We start from the raw sequence: 14850 nt of genomic DNA, 5'->3' as shown, positions 1-14850 counted from the left end.
TCTATTTGTGTCGAGGTTTGTGATTGGATAACAACACAGAGATGTCAGTATATATTCAGGAAACTGCCGGGGTATATACGACGTTTTTATCCCCAATTGGAACCTCGAAAACGTCATCATAACACCGGTTACTATGTGACGTAGTCAAAAGCTATCAGACTGTCTGAGGCTCACAGAGGGAAAATAATGACGTGCTTCAGTCAATAATACATTTTTGATACAAAATCACGCATTCTTCACTTTTAATACTTAAATTTAATGTTAAAAGTGTTATTATAAATTATTACATACACGATAAAATTATGTTCACAGCAAATTAGAAAATCCTTCATGTATGCCGAACATATCAGGTTGGGTTTTTCAATATATATGTGTTGTCAACAAATACCTGCACTGGAAAATAGCATTAAGTTAGGGGTAATCCGTAATATATGTGTAATTCAGGTCTCAAGCAAGGTATATACTGTGACATTCCCGGCTTAGGGCTTATATCCCCTTCGCCTTCGGCTCAGGGGATATATAAACTCTAAGCCGGGAATGTCACAGTATATACCCTGTCTGAGACCTGAATAACATATAATATTCAGTATGTTATGCTGTAAAATCAATTGACAATTTATTTGTCAAACGTCATTAATTATACTTTAACATTTTAACATTTTATAATACTAACAAATAATTCTTATATGATTTGCATATCTATAAATACTTGAATTGGATTGGTCAATTAGAATATTTTTCTAAGTTTACACTTCGATAAACCATGTTTCCGAAACTACTTTTGTAATCTATTCATGCGCGATACACAAGCTTGCAGTGATTCCGGGATTTTCAGCAAATTGAGATTTAAAAACAATTGCATAACAGTTGTGAATATTCTAGTGCATATATAACCAAAAAAAGAAAGAAATTTAAGGTAGATGGGGTGTCTAAATTATAATCCATAGAATCTTTTAATAATTTGCCAAAATGTAGTTCATATCCTGCTTGTTTAAAAACATTAATAAAAAGAATGGGTCACCGGACTTATTTTCACGCTACAGGTTGTTCAAAATTGTCAAGATTTTGTATAGATTATGCATGGAAAACCCATTTTTCCGCCATAAAACGCAAACCACACCATAGAATTTTGAGATAAAATATGAGAAAATAGCTTCAATATTATGCTTTCAGATAAGAAAAAGAAAAAATGGGGTCACCGGACTCGTTTTCTTGCTACATGTAAAAATGGGTAAATTCCTAACACATTCTATTGTAAAAGTAACACTAATTGGATTATCTGCCCTTGCGTTTGAGTTGCCTCCCCTTATTTGACAAAGTTGGAAAAAAATGAATCAAACAAAAGAATTCTTATTTTTGTAAAATACAATCATAAATATGATCAAACATGGCATTTTCTATATTATAATGAAAATTCTTACACATGAATTACCTACTACTATAAAAATTTGCACATTTCATCAAAGATCTAGACCTTGTTTTCTAGTATTTCAAAATCCAAGATGGAGGAAGACACCTTATCTACCTTAAAGCACTAAAGCTTCGAAAATGTACAAAAATACAATTCAATAAATAATAACTTCGTGTTATATAAAAAATAACAAACTAATTGTAAACTAGATAAATAATCGGTAAAAATCATTCTATGTTTTGAGTGAGTTGAATTCGAAGTGTCACGGTTTCATACTTTAAAACGTTTAGATAAGGCAAATATCGGACATCTTTTATATCAATACGGAGTACTTCAACTATTTTATTACTGCTAAAAAAATAGCATGAGACGAAATCCGAATCTTACAGATGCTGAACTACAGACTCTTCTGGACGATGTCGAAAAGAATAACACGTTGCTTTTTAATAAGGTTTCTATGCGGTATGGGCTTTGTTCATTGTTGAAGGCCGTACGATGACATATAGTTGTTAATTTCTGCGTCATTTTGGTCAATTTTGGAGAGTTGCTTCATTGGCAATCATACCACATCTTCTATTTTTTTTTTATATTTCGATTGTTTCAACCAAAGGTACTTAAAAGCGGGACTGGGATTCCATCTGCAGTAAAGTAAATGCAACCAACACAGACCACAAAAGAACAGTAGATGAAATTAGAAAGAAGCGGAGTACGTACGCGAGGAATGCTAAAAAGCAGGTTGCCCGAATACGCAGTAATTACAAATGTATGTAGAGATTTGTATGACATAGATTGAATTGTATTTTAGAACCTATATGTAAAGAGAGGGAGGATGACTCTTATATAGAAAACAATTAGCGCAAAATAAAAGTTAAAGTTTTTACGGAATACTAATAAATACGTTATTAAATATGATAAAAGATATAAATGAATTTAAGGGGGTAGACCTTGGTTCAGGGAGATAACTCTTTAAATCAGTTAAGCGTTTGTAAAGTCAAGTTCATCAATGTATTTTAAGCATTTACCTGAAACAGATTGAAAATAATCTATGTAACCTAGAAGCTTAGAATATATTTTTGAAAATGTTTGACACAAACGTACTGATGATTTTAAGAGTTATCTCCCTTAACCTAGGTCTACCTCCTTAATACGAAAACAAAAGTAAATGGTCACAAAACTTTGTGATATTCGTGCTGCAATTTTAGTACATAAAATAGGTCCACTCGATTTCATTACAGATTCAGATTCAGATTCAATATTTTATTAAAGTCTCACTACTTGCAATACATAATTATACAGTACATACAGAGTATATACACACTATAAAATAGACAATACACAAATATAAATTACAAGTACCATTCTATTAAGAATTATGAGAGACTATAAAACAATTTCTATATAAAACTAGTTAAAATACATACGATTATTAAATTAATTTCATTTTAAGAATATAAAAAGGTATTTCTTCTACTTAAAATATCAAAGCAGGTTTTGGCAACCATATCATAACAATTAATGCTTTTAAATAAATAAACAAATTTATCATCATCAGACAAATCATTAAAATCTACATTATATTTCATAGCTTCGCTATATAAACAAAAGCGCAAATCTGCATATAAAGGGCATGATAGTATTACATGTTTTTCGTCTTCTATGTCTTCTACATGTATTGAATCAGGATTAGGTAAAAAAGAAGTAAACTGTTTCCCATATTTGAATTATTTAAAATATGTTGCTTTTGATGATAGTATTGTTTAGGCTTCAAAAAAGGCAGCACGAAATAATTTAATATAATACAATTTTTTTTTTTTATTAATTTTATCTAATGATAGTTTAATATTGTATTATTATTTTTAGTATTGAGTTTATGCCATATTTGTTGTTTTTATTACGTTTTAGGACGATTTAACCTTTAGGACTATCCTAAGACACCTAATTGTATATCCTAACTTTAGGACCAAATTTAGGACATATCTTTTTTTAGGAGACTTTCGTTAACCCGACTTAGGACTAAGACGTGTCCTAAGACCATCCTAAGACATGTCTTAGTCCTAGGACAGCTTCGTTGACACGGCCCCAGTACTGGAAATCAACTATAAGTAAGTAAGTAACTATAAGTAAGTAATACTAAAATACCGAGGTCCAATTTTTTTGCCGGTATGCCGTTAAAACGACGAATGAAATAATTTAACTTTATATCTAACTCATATATATATAGGAAAGTGGTGCTGATTATTAATGATGCTGATAAATAATTTACCATTCCAGAACCGTTTTTTTCCCACATAATTAACAGAGCCCATAATTAACAAGTTCCGGGTCGAATCCACTACCGATACCAATAGTATATGTCACATGTAGTTTCTGGTTGTATGTATGTTCTGTAGATAGGAGCATCGTCATGGGGTATGGTGTCAAGGAAGACATTTATCACTCTGTGTCAGTACAGCTTTAATGTGAGCATTTTCCTTACCATTTCCCAGCCTGGCAGACCAGTGACAGGTCTAACTACATGAAAGTTAACCGTCCCCCAAAAACAAAAAGTACAAGGCAATTTAACATATGAAAATATTAACTACTTTCGTCTGATTCGCTCATCCTCAAAATATAGAAATTGAAAAATATAAAAACAATTAAAATGTCAATTGTTCTTGAACAATTGAGAGGTCTTTCCTTTTGTAATGTAAAATACTTGTTCCAATAGACGTAGAATGTATTGAAAAGTTCTTACACACAAAAAACTTAAAAAATCAGAAACCTAAAACCGGGGTTATGCCCCTTACAGAAAGGTCAAATCTCTTCGTTCAAATGTAAAACAAGTTGCGCCTCATCCACCTCAACGATTTTCACTATTTACTAATTCTGTAAGTACAATCGTTTTTGAGATATCGACCAAAAAGTTGTAAGGCAAAAGGTCAAGGTCAACCTTAAAGAGCTTTAAAACGGTAGGCACTTAAAGTTAACCATCGAGAGACGTTAACCACCGAGAGTCGGTTTTTAGACCCGCCCAGTGCACCTAAGCACGCCTACTTTTGGAGCTCTTTAGTATGAAGATAAGAAAAATATACGAAATTACGGAACTGTATACCCTGTTTTATCCTTGTTGTTGGTGTTTCTTGAGCATGCGCACAAAGCACGGTGATAGTTACGGTTACTGACTCAGGAACCTTGTATATTATATACGTTTAATAAACTGGATCCTTGTTGTGTTCAGTTATCGATACACTACGATGGAATTACGGACCAGTTTAGGTGTCATACCACCAATTAAAAGTCCCTATCTGTTCAACCAAATTTTGCAATTTTCACAGCTTTCTAAATATTTTACCTTAAGTTTAACTTCATAGAAACTAAGTATATCCTGAATCGTACAGGTGTCACCTTTCTGCATGCCAATTTTCAACATACATTCAAAATCATATAAGAAAGCAGAGAGCTCCCGAAAGGAGGTACCACTAAAAATAACCCCTGGTTTTCTGGAAATCTTAAATTAGTATACTATGGAGCGCATTAATCCTCAATTTTTAATGCAAACTCATAGACAGGTAAATTTTGGCTCAAAATGGTCTTAATATATTTCTCTTTCAACAAAACTTTCATTTCTGCAAATTTGTTGGTTAGTTTAGGTGAACAATGACATCAAATGCACTATTTTTTGTCCGAGTAGGCCTACTTTCACATACGTTCTAAATTTGAGGGAGTAATTGGTGGTATGACACCTAAAGAGACAAAAAAGTTGATTAGAAATCTTTTATTTTGCTTTATTTTTAATCCTTAGTCAATTTGTAGTTAAAAACATCCTATCTGAGCATTATGGGACTTGTATTAAAAATTTCACAGCTCAATTTAAACTGACTGTAATGTATGACTTTGATAGAAAATACTTGAAAATTTCATTTTGGGCTACAGGAACATAAACTTTCAATATCAAGATCAGTGTTTGCTGATTTTTTCTTGTTTGTTCTACTTCTTTAAAGACTTTCAACAATTTTTGCAATGAATTTAGTAAAAAAATCCAAGGTATTGAAGTGTCAAGGAATATTGACCCCCCTTTTTTTCATCTGGTGTCAGTAAAGTACTACAAATTGATCAAAAGTGCAGTCATGGTCATTTAACTGTGTTTATTTACATCAGTTAATAAAATTTAAGATATAAAAATTTCATTTAGAATAATAAATGGTGCTTTTGTGAGTTTCTGCAGTGTACATTAGGCTATGCTATCTGCCAAGTACATAGTATGACGCAATGCTATAAGGGCTAAAAATCAAATAATTTCATTAAATCTGCATTACAAAATTTTGTTGGGGGTAATAAACAACTTATGTTTCAATGTTTAACACCACAGAATAACTTTCTGTGCATTTATAACATTATTTAGGACATTTTTTATATAAAAGCATATTGTCAGGATGGGAAAAGCTAAAAATAGCACAAACTCAAGTTTTAGGCTCTAAATTTGCAATATGTGACATTTTGCCCCCAAAAAGATTGAAATGTGGCTACTATTATCTCAAATGATCAGTTAAGACAAAAAAAAAACAATTGTTTTCTGATTTTGATGTTTCACCGCATTTTGCTTAAAGGTGTCATACCACCAATTAAAAGTCCCTATCTGTTCAACCAAATTTTGCAATTTTCACAGCTTTCTAAATATTTTACCTTAAGTTTAACTTCATAGAAACTAAGTATATCCTGAATCGTACAGGTGTCACCTTTCTGCATGCCAATTTTCAACATACTTTCAAAATCATATAAGAAAGCAGAGAGCTTCCGAAAGGAGGTACCACTAAAAATAACCCCTGGTTTTCTGGAAATCTTAAATTAGTATACTATGGAGCGCATTAATCCTCAATTTTTAATGCAAACTCATAGACAGGTAAATTTTGGCTCAAAATGGTCTTAATATATTTCTCTTTCAACAAAACTTTCATTTCTGCAAATTTGTTGGTTAGTTTAGGTGAACAATGACATCAAATGCACTATTTTTTGTCCGAGTAGGCCTACTTTCACATACGTTCTAAATTTGAGGGAGTAATTGGTGGTATGACACCTTTAACATAAACATGGTAAATAGATAGACAGCTGATAATCATAATTGATTAAGAAATAACCTGGAAGAAGAAATGAGTTAACTATTGATTACAACAGAGACGAGAATGCCATCGTGTTTGTTCTGCTAAAAAAAGCAGGAACATTGGAGTTTATGGTTAGATTTTAAATATTTATTGTCTCCAAACTGGGTAAATTTGATATAGTAACCCCCCCCCCTTTTTTTTTAAATAACTCGAGAACCACACATCTCGCTCGCTTAACAAAGTAACAATAAGAAATAATTATTGTTAGTTTCAAGAATAATTAATCGTCAAAACTTATCCCCTCCCCGACATCAAAGGAAGTTAAATGTATTATCCCAAAATTAGACCAAATTTTTATGATATAAGGACGTCTTGACAGGCTATTATTTTATTTTGTTTTGTTGGGTTTTTTTTTGCTTTGACGTCTTCCTCCTGTATGAAAAAAAACATAATAGACCCCCCCCCCTTTTTTTCCCCATAATATAGCTTTTTAAGAAGTCATAACTATTTGGACTACCCCTGAATATATTTCAGACAGACTCTTCTCTAAAAAAATGTAAACATGATTTGAGAGAAATCTTTGGAATAGTTTTTTAAATGATTTAATTATTATGTCATGTATATAATTGACATTAACATAGTTATAAACTGAGACTACTAGTATAACACATAGTGTTATAGTAGTCTCAGATATAAACTTTCCATTGTATTGACCAATATGACTAACTCATATGCTCTTTCCCATAAATGTCACAATATCAATATATTACAGTAAAACTGATAGTTTGATGACATTGTTTAAGACTATTGACCTCAGGTCAGCCTAAACTGAGTTTAAAACTGTAATTTTTTCATTAAAACAGTTCAAGACATGTACCTTCTGAAATGTGATTGCATCAAAATTAAACCTAAGGCATAACATACTTAGTGTGCAGGAAGTGCCAACAAATAAATACTGATTTGTAAAATTAGATGATGATATTTGTGAAGTCAAAGATATTATAGCTAGTTATAACTGGTTTTAGATATAAATCTGAGTAAAAGGTTGATTTATATGTGCTCTTTCATGTTTAGATTATAATTTAAATTTAATCTTTTGAAGTTTTTTTTATAATATTAAGACATTAAAATCACAATTATTTATTTATACACAAAAAAATAATTTTTGTCCTTTTTTAGTTGAATGACTGTACACAAACATTATACACACATAATTTTGATAATTCTGTAATGTTTTTTTTCTATAGCCCCAGAATGTGACAAAAGACTTATTAATCCAGATTTACAAAAAATTGAAATAGTTCAGCTACCATAAGACTGCTATGACAAAAATTTTGCAGTTTCCAGAATTTGAGGTAGAGTATAGTTAGGAATAGTTTGATTATGCAGATGCTTAGTTTGCCATAAACAATTATGCCCTTGATACAAAAGCAGAGGAAACAAAAAAGTATGAAAATAGTTGAAAAAAGTAATCATTATTACCTAGTCATATACTGTAAATAGAAAAAGAGAAAAGCACTGGTTATGATTTGGTATTTTTAATAGCATTATCATTTGTCCATAACTTGGAATATATACTGGATTGAGCTTGACATTTATTTAATATCATTGACACATGGTTGCAAGAAATGAAAGATGGTAATTTAAACCTATCAATTTTATTAAGATTTAAAAAAAAGCTTTTGATTTGGTAGAATATGACTTTCTTTGTTTAAAGCTCGACATGTATGGATTTAGTGAGACTACTGTTAGTTTTTTAAGTCGTACCTGAATAACAAAAGGTATACATTTGTAATGTTAACTCTGAACAACAACATGTAAAATTTGGTGTTCCCCAATGTTCTATACCTTGTCCTCTATTGTTTGTGCTATTTATAAATGACCTTCCCTTATGCATTAAAAATTGTGAAACAGACCTATATCGTTGTATATGCTGATGACACCACTATTCATAAATCAGGGGGAAACATCTAGAAAATATAAATGATGATGTTCAAGAAGATTTATACAGTGTTGAAGAGTGGTGTAAAATGAATAACATGTTCATAGATGCAAATGAAACAAAATGTTTGATTACTGGAACAAAGCAGAAACTATTCAGACTTTTCAACCAAACTTGATAATAAATTAAAGTATTACAAAATTCATCATGTGAAAAAATATTAGTTTCAAAATTGACAGCCCACTAAGTAACTGGAGAAATCAAATTGACCAAGGTTGTGCTAATATATCATCCAGAATATACCATCTTTCTTAAATACATTTTTTTTTATATAACTGCAAGAAAACATAATACAATGGGTGTTCTGCCCCTAATTGACTACTGTTGTATTATTTGGGATGAATGTAAAAATTGAGGGATAACAAGAATTTTAAAAATCCAAAAAAAGGGCAGCATGATAAATTCTAGATGCAGATCCGTTATCCCTCTTGGTATATAGGAGCACTATATTCTATGTTAACCTCCGCCAGTAGGTATAAACAAATACTGTTGATAGACGGTATATAGGAGCACTATATTCCATGTTAACCACCGACGGTAGGTATAGACAAATACTGGTGATAGACGGATTATAGGAGCACTAAATTGTATGTTAACCACCGACGGTAGGTATAGACAAATACTGTTGATAGACGGTATATAGGAGCACTATATTGTATGTTAACTACCGACGGTAGGTATAGACAAATACTGTTGATAGACGGTATATAGGAGCACTAAATTGTATGTTAACCACCGACGGTAGGTATAGACAAATACTGTTGATAGACGGTATATAGGAGCACTATATTGTATGTTAACTACCGACGGTAGGTATAGACAAATACTGTTGATAGACGGTATATGGGAGCACTATATTGTATGTTAACCACCGACGGTAGGTATAGACAAATACTGTTGATAGACAGTACATAGGAGCACTATATTGTATGTTAACCACCGACGGTAGGTATAGACAAATACTGTTGATAGACGGTATATAGAAGCACTATATTGTATGTTAACTACCGCCACTAGGTATAGACAAATACTGTTGATAGACGGTATATGGGAGCACTATATTGTATGTTAACCACCGACGGTAGGTATAGACAAATACTGTTGATAGACGGTATACATGTATATATAGGAGCACTATATTGTATGTTAACCACCGACGGTAGGTATAGACAAATACTGTTGATAGACGGTTTATGGGAGCACTATATTGTATGTTAACCACCGACGGTAGGTATAGACATATACTGTTGATAGACGGTATATAGAAGCACTATATTGTATGTTAACTACCGACAGTAGGTATAGACAAATACTGTTGATAGACGGTTTATGGGAGCACTATATTGTATGTTAACCACCGACGGTAGGTATAGACATATACTGTTGATAGACGGTATATAGGAGCACTATATTGTATGTTAACCACTGACGGTAGGTATAGACAAATACTGTTGATCGACGGTATATAGGAGCACTATATTGTATGTTAACTACCGACGGTAGGTATAGACAAATACTGTTGATAGACGGTATTTAGGAGCACTATATTGTATGTTAACTACCGACAGTAGGTATAGACAAATACTGTTGATAGACGGTATATGGGAGCACTATGTTGTATGTTAACCACCGGCGGTAGGTATAGACAAATACTGTTGATAGACGGTATATACATTGTAGGAGCACTATATTGTATGTTAACCACCGACGGTAGGTATAGACAAATACTGTTGATAGACGGTATATAGAAGCACTATATTGTATGTTAACTACCGACAGTAGGTATAGACAAATACTGTTGATAGACGGTATATAGGAGCATTATATTGTATGTTAACCACCGACGGTAGGTATAGACATATACTGTTGATAGATGGTATATAGGAGCACTATATTGTATGTTAACCACTGACGGTAGGTATAGCCAAATACTGTTGATAGACGGTATATAGGAGGACTATATCTTATGTTAACCACCGACGGTAGGTATAGACAAATACTGGTGATAGACGGTATATAGGAGCAACTACCGACAGTAGGAATAGACAGATACTGTTGATAGACGGTATCAAAGAGCACTATATTGTATGTAAACCAGCGACGGTAGGTATAGACAAATACTGTTGATAAACGGTATATAGGAGCAATATATTGTATGTTAACTACCGACGGTAGGTATAGACAAATACTGTTGATAGACGGTATATAAAGGCACTATATTGTATGTTAACTACCGACAGTAGGTATAGACAAATACTGTTGATAGACGGTTTATGGGAGCACTATATTGTATGTTAACCACCGACGGTAGGTATAGACATATACTGTTGATAGACGGTATATAGGAGCACTATATTGTATGTTAACCACTGACGATAGGTATAGACAAATACTGTTGATAGACGGTATTTAGGAGCACTATATTGTATGTTAACTACCGACAGTAGGTATAGACAAATACTGTTGATAGACGGTATATGGGAGCACTATGTTGTATGTTAACCACCGACGGTAGGTAAAGACAAATACTGTTGATAGACGGTATATACATTGTAGGAGCACTATATTGTATGTTAACCACCGACGGTAGGTATAGACAAATACTGTTGATAGACGGTATATAGAAGCACTATATTGTATGTTAACTACCGACAGTAGGTATAGACAAATACTGTTGATAGACGGTATATAGGAGCATTATATTGTATGTTAACCACCGACGGTAGGTATAGACATATACTGTTGATAGATGGTATATGGGAGCACTATATTGTATGTTAACCACTGACGGTAGGTATAGCCAAATACTGTTGATAGACGGTATATAGGAGCACTATATCTTATGTTAACCACCGACGGTAGGTATAGACAAATACTGGTGATAGACGGTATATAGGAGCAACTACCGACAGTAGGAATAGACAGATACTGTTGATAGACGGTATCAAAGAGCACTATATTGTATGTAAACCCGCGACGGTAGGTATAGACAAATACTGTTGATAAACGGTATATAGGAGCAATATATTGTATGTTAACTACCGACGGTAGGTATAGACAAATACTGTTGATAGACGGTATATAGAAGCACTATATTGTATGTTAACTACCGACAGTAGGTATAGACAAATACTGTTGATAGACGGTTTATGGGAGCACTATATTGTATGTTAACCACCGACAGTAGGTATAGACAAATACTGTTGATAGACGGTATATGGGAGCACTATGTTGTATGTTAACCACCGACTGTAGGTATAGACAAATACTGTTGATAGACGGTATATACATTGTAGGAGCACTATATTGTATGTTAACCACCGACGGTAGGTATAGACAAATACTGTTGATAGACGGTATATAGAAGCACTATATTGTATGTTAACCACCGACAGTAGGTATAGACATATACTGTTGATAGATGGTATATAGGAGCACTATATTGTATGTTAACTACCGACAGCAGGTATAGACAAATACTGTTGATAGACGGTTTATGGGATCACTATATTGTATGTTAACCACCGACGGTAGGTATAGACAAATTCTGTTGATAGACGGTATATAGGAGCACTATATTGTATGTTAACCACCGACGGTAGGTATAGACAAATACTGTTGATAGACGGTATATAGGAGCACTATGTTGTATGTTAACTACCGACGGTAGGTATAGACAAATACTGTTGATAGACGGTATATAGGAGCACTATATTGTATGTTAACCACCGACGGTAGGTATAGACAAATACTGTTCATAGATGGTATATAGGAGCACTATATTGTATGTTAACTACCGACGGTAGGTAAAGTCAAATACTGTTGATAGACAGTATATAGGAGCACTATATTGTATGTTAACTACCGACAGTAGGTATAGACACATACAGTTGATACACGGTATATAGGAGCATTATATTGTATGTTAACTACCGACGGTAGGTATAGACAAATACTGTTGATAGACTGTATATGGGAGCACTATATTGTATGTTAACCACCGACGGTAGGTATAGACATATACTGTTGATAGATGGTATATAGGAGCACTATATTGTATGTTAACTACCGACAGTAGGTATAGACAAATACTGTTGATACACGGTATATAGGAGCACTATATTGTATGTTAACTACCGACGGTAGGTATAGACAAATACTGTTGATAGACGGTATATAGGAGCACTATATTGTATGTTAACCACCGACGGTAGGTATAGACAAATACTGGTGATAGACGGTATAAAGGAGCACTTTATTGCATGTTAACCACCGACGGTAGGTATAGACAAATACTGTTGATGGACGGTGCAAAGGAGTACTATATCGTATGTTAACCACCGACGGTAGGTATAGACAAATACTGTTGATATACGGTATATAGGAGTATTGTATTTTATGTCAAACATCGACGATAGGTATGGACAAATACGACAAATACTGTATACAGACAGTGTATAGAAGTACTGTATTGTATGGTAAACACTGACGGTTGGTATGGACAATTTCTGTATCATGCATCAATTGTTAATAAAAGTATCATGTTAGTGACACAGGCTCATTGAAGCCTCTAGTTTTAATATTATTAATGTGGAGATCTGGTCTAATTTATCATTTTCTCTATTACTAAGTACATGCATGATAACTGCAACAATTGAATTGAAATAAAAGTGATAATATTTCTATTGTAGGTTATAAAGATTTAGTGTTTCCATACAAGTGACAAAGATTGAACAACAAAAACATCTCAAACTTTACAGGACAGAGTAGACTTTTTTCACTGTGCTTAGTTTTGTCTTTATGTCTAAATTATGATACCTTTGAAAAAACCAATAAAATATGGAATAACATTTATTTCTATCTTATAAAGTGGAGTGAAGAAATAAGGGGTCATTGAAAACATAAGAATATATTGCTATCATATATGCAGATCAGCAGCCCATACATTTGCTATAGCACATAAATATGGGACCAATAATTTCAAGTTGCCTTTTAAAAAAGACCTCATTAATGTTATGCGAGATACCACCAAAGACCACTAGGTGTTGATCAAATGATATTGTAAATAAGAGGGTTGTCCAAAATATTTCCAACAGCTGTTTGATATACACTACCTTAATCAAACCACAATGGTAAAAAAACAGTTTTGGTCAGTATTAAAAGAAGCAAATATAATTTAGAAAAAGTGCAAGCTGTTGATAAAAACTACAAATAACTGCCAGTCCTAAATGTGGGTGGAGATTACCATTTAGCACAAATGAGTTTCTGGACTAAAGAAAGTAATTTCGGCACAAACCGATTATACCCTTTCAAAAACTATGTGTAGTCCCTTTTATAAAAGTGGCAGATTATCTTTCTATCTAGAGTATCTATGACAACTAACTGCTGCTCCTAGTGACGTTAGTCTTTGGTTTTTGAAAAGATTGGATATATTGTCACAATTCTTTTCTAAGGTACCGGTCTGATAAACAGGAAGTAGCCAGATTAGCTACTAAATATATGCACACTGAAATATAGTCCCTTAAAATTCCCATGGCTGTGTACATGTTCAGATACGAACTATGAAAATTTTGTTTATATCTTTAGAGAAGTAAAATCAAGTATGTATGTCTTTAGTTTTGTCAAATTACTGTCTTGTTTTGTCCTGTTATTAGGTAACAGTACTGATACAATACTGTAAAAATACGGAGATGTGGTATGATTGCCAATGAGACGCCTACATGTATCCACTCAAGTTCAAATAAAGTGGATGTAAGCAGTTATATGCAACCATACAGCCTTCAACAATGAGAAAAATCATATCAAATAGACCCTTGTAAATAGGTGTTGATCAAATGATATTGTAAATAAGAGGGTTGTATATTTGATGACGGTATAATACTAAACCCCTAACAGGAGGGATTGTGCCTGATATTCATATGATGAAGACATAATCTTTCAATCAGTTTAATTAAGGTCTGGTTCTGGCATGTCAATAACTGCTAGTAGTCTGTTGTTATTTATGTATTATTGTCATTTTGTTTATTTTCTTTTGTTTCATATTCTGACATCGGACTCGGACTTCTCTTAAACTGAGTTTTACTGTGCGTATTGTTTCGCGTTTGTTTATTCTACATTGGCTACAGGTATAGGGGAGGGTTGAGATCTTAAAAAACATGTTTAATCCCGCCGCAATTTTGCGCCTGTCCCAAGTTAGGAGCCTCTGACCTCTGTTAGTCTTGTATGATATATAATGTTAGTTTCTTGTGTATAATTCGGAGCTTAGTATGACGTCCCTTATCACTGAACTAGTATACATATTTGTTTAGGGGCCAGCTGACGGACACCTCCGTGTGCGGGAGTTTCTCGCTACATTGAAG

General features: G+C 33.1%; 1 long non-coding RNA gene across 1 annotated transcript; it reads left to right on the top strand.

Moving 5' to 3' along the window:
* The first annotated feature begins 6471 nt into the window (after window positions 1-6471).
* LOC143053804 (uncharacterized) lies at window positions 6472-13341 on the top strand. The gene is made up of 3 exons (XR_012971460.1): window positions 6472-6620; window positions 7737-7844; window positions 13183-13341. It is a non-coding gene; the product is annotated as an uncharacterized LOC143053804 (long non-coding RNA).
* Window positions 13342-14850: the final 1509 nt, after the last annotated feature.

This window comes from Mytilus galloprovincialis, chromosome 12 (genome assembly GCF_965363235.1).
Source record: "Mytilus galloprovincialis chromosome 12, xbMytGall1.hap1.1, whole genome shotgun sequence".
Lineage (NCBI taxonomy): Eukaryota > Metazoa > Mollusca > Bivalvia > Mytilida > Mytilidae > Mytilus > Mytilus galloprovincialis.
The sequence above is the reverse complement of the archived record's forward strand: the minus strand, read 5'-3'. Positions and strand labels throughout refer to the sequence as shown.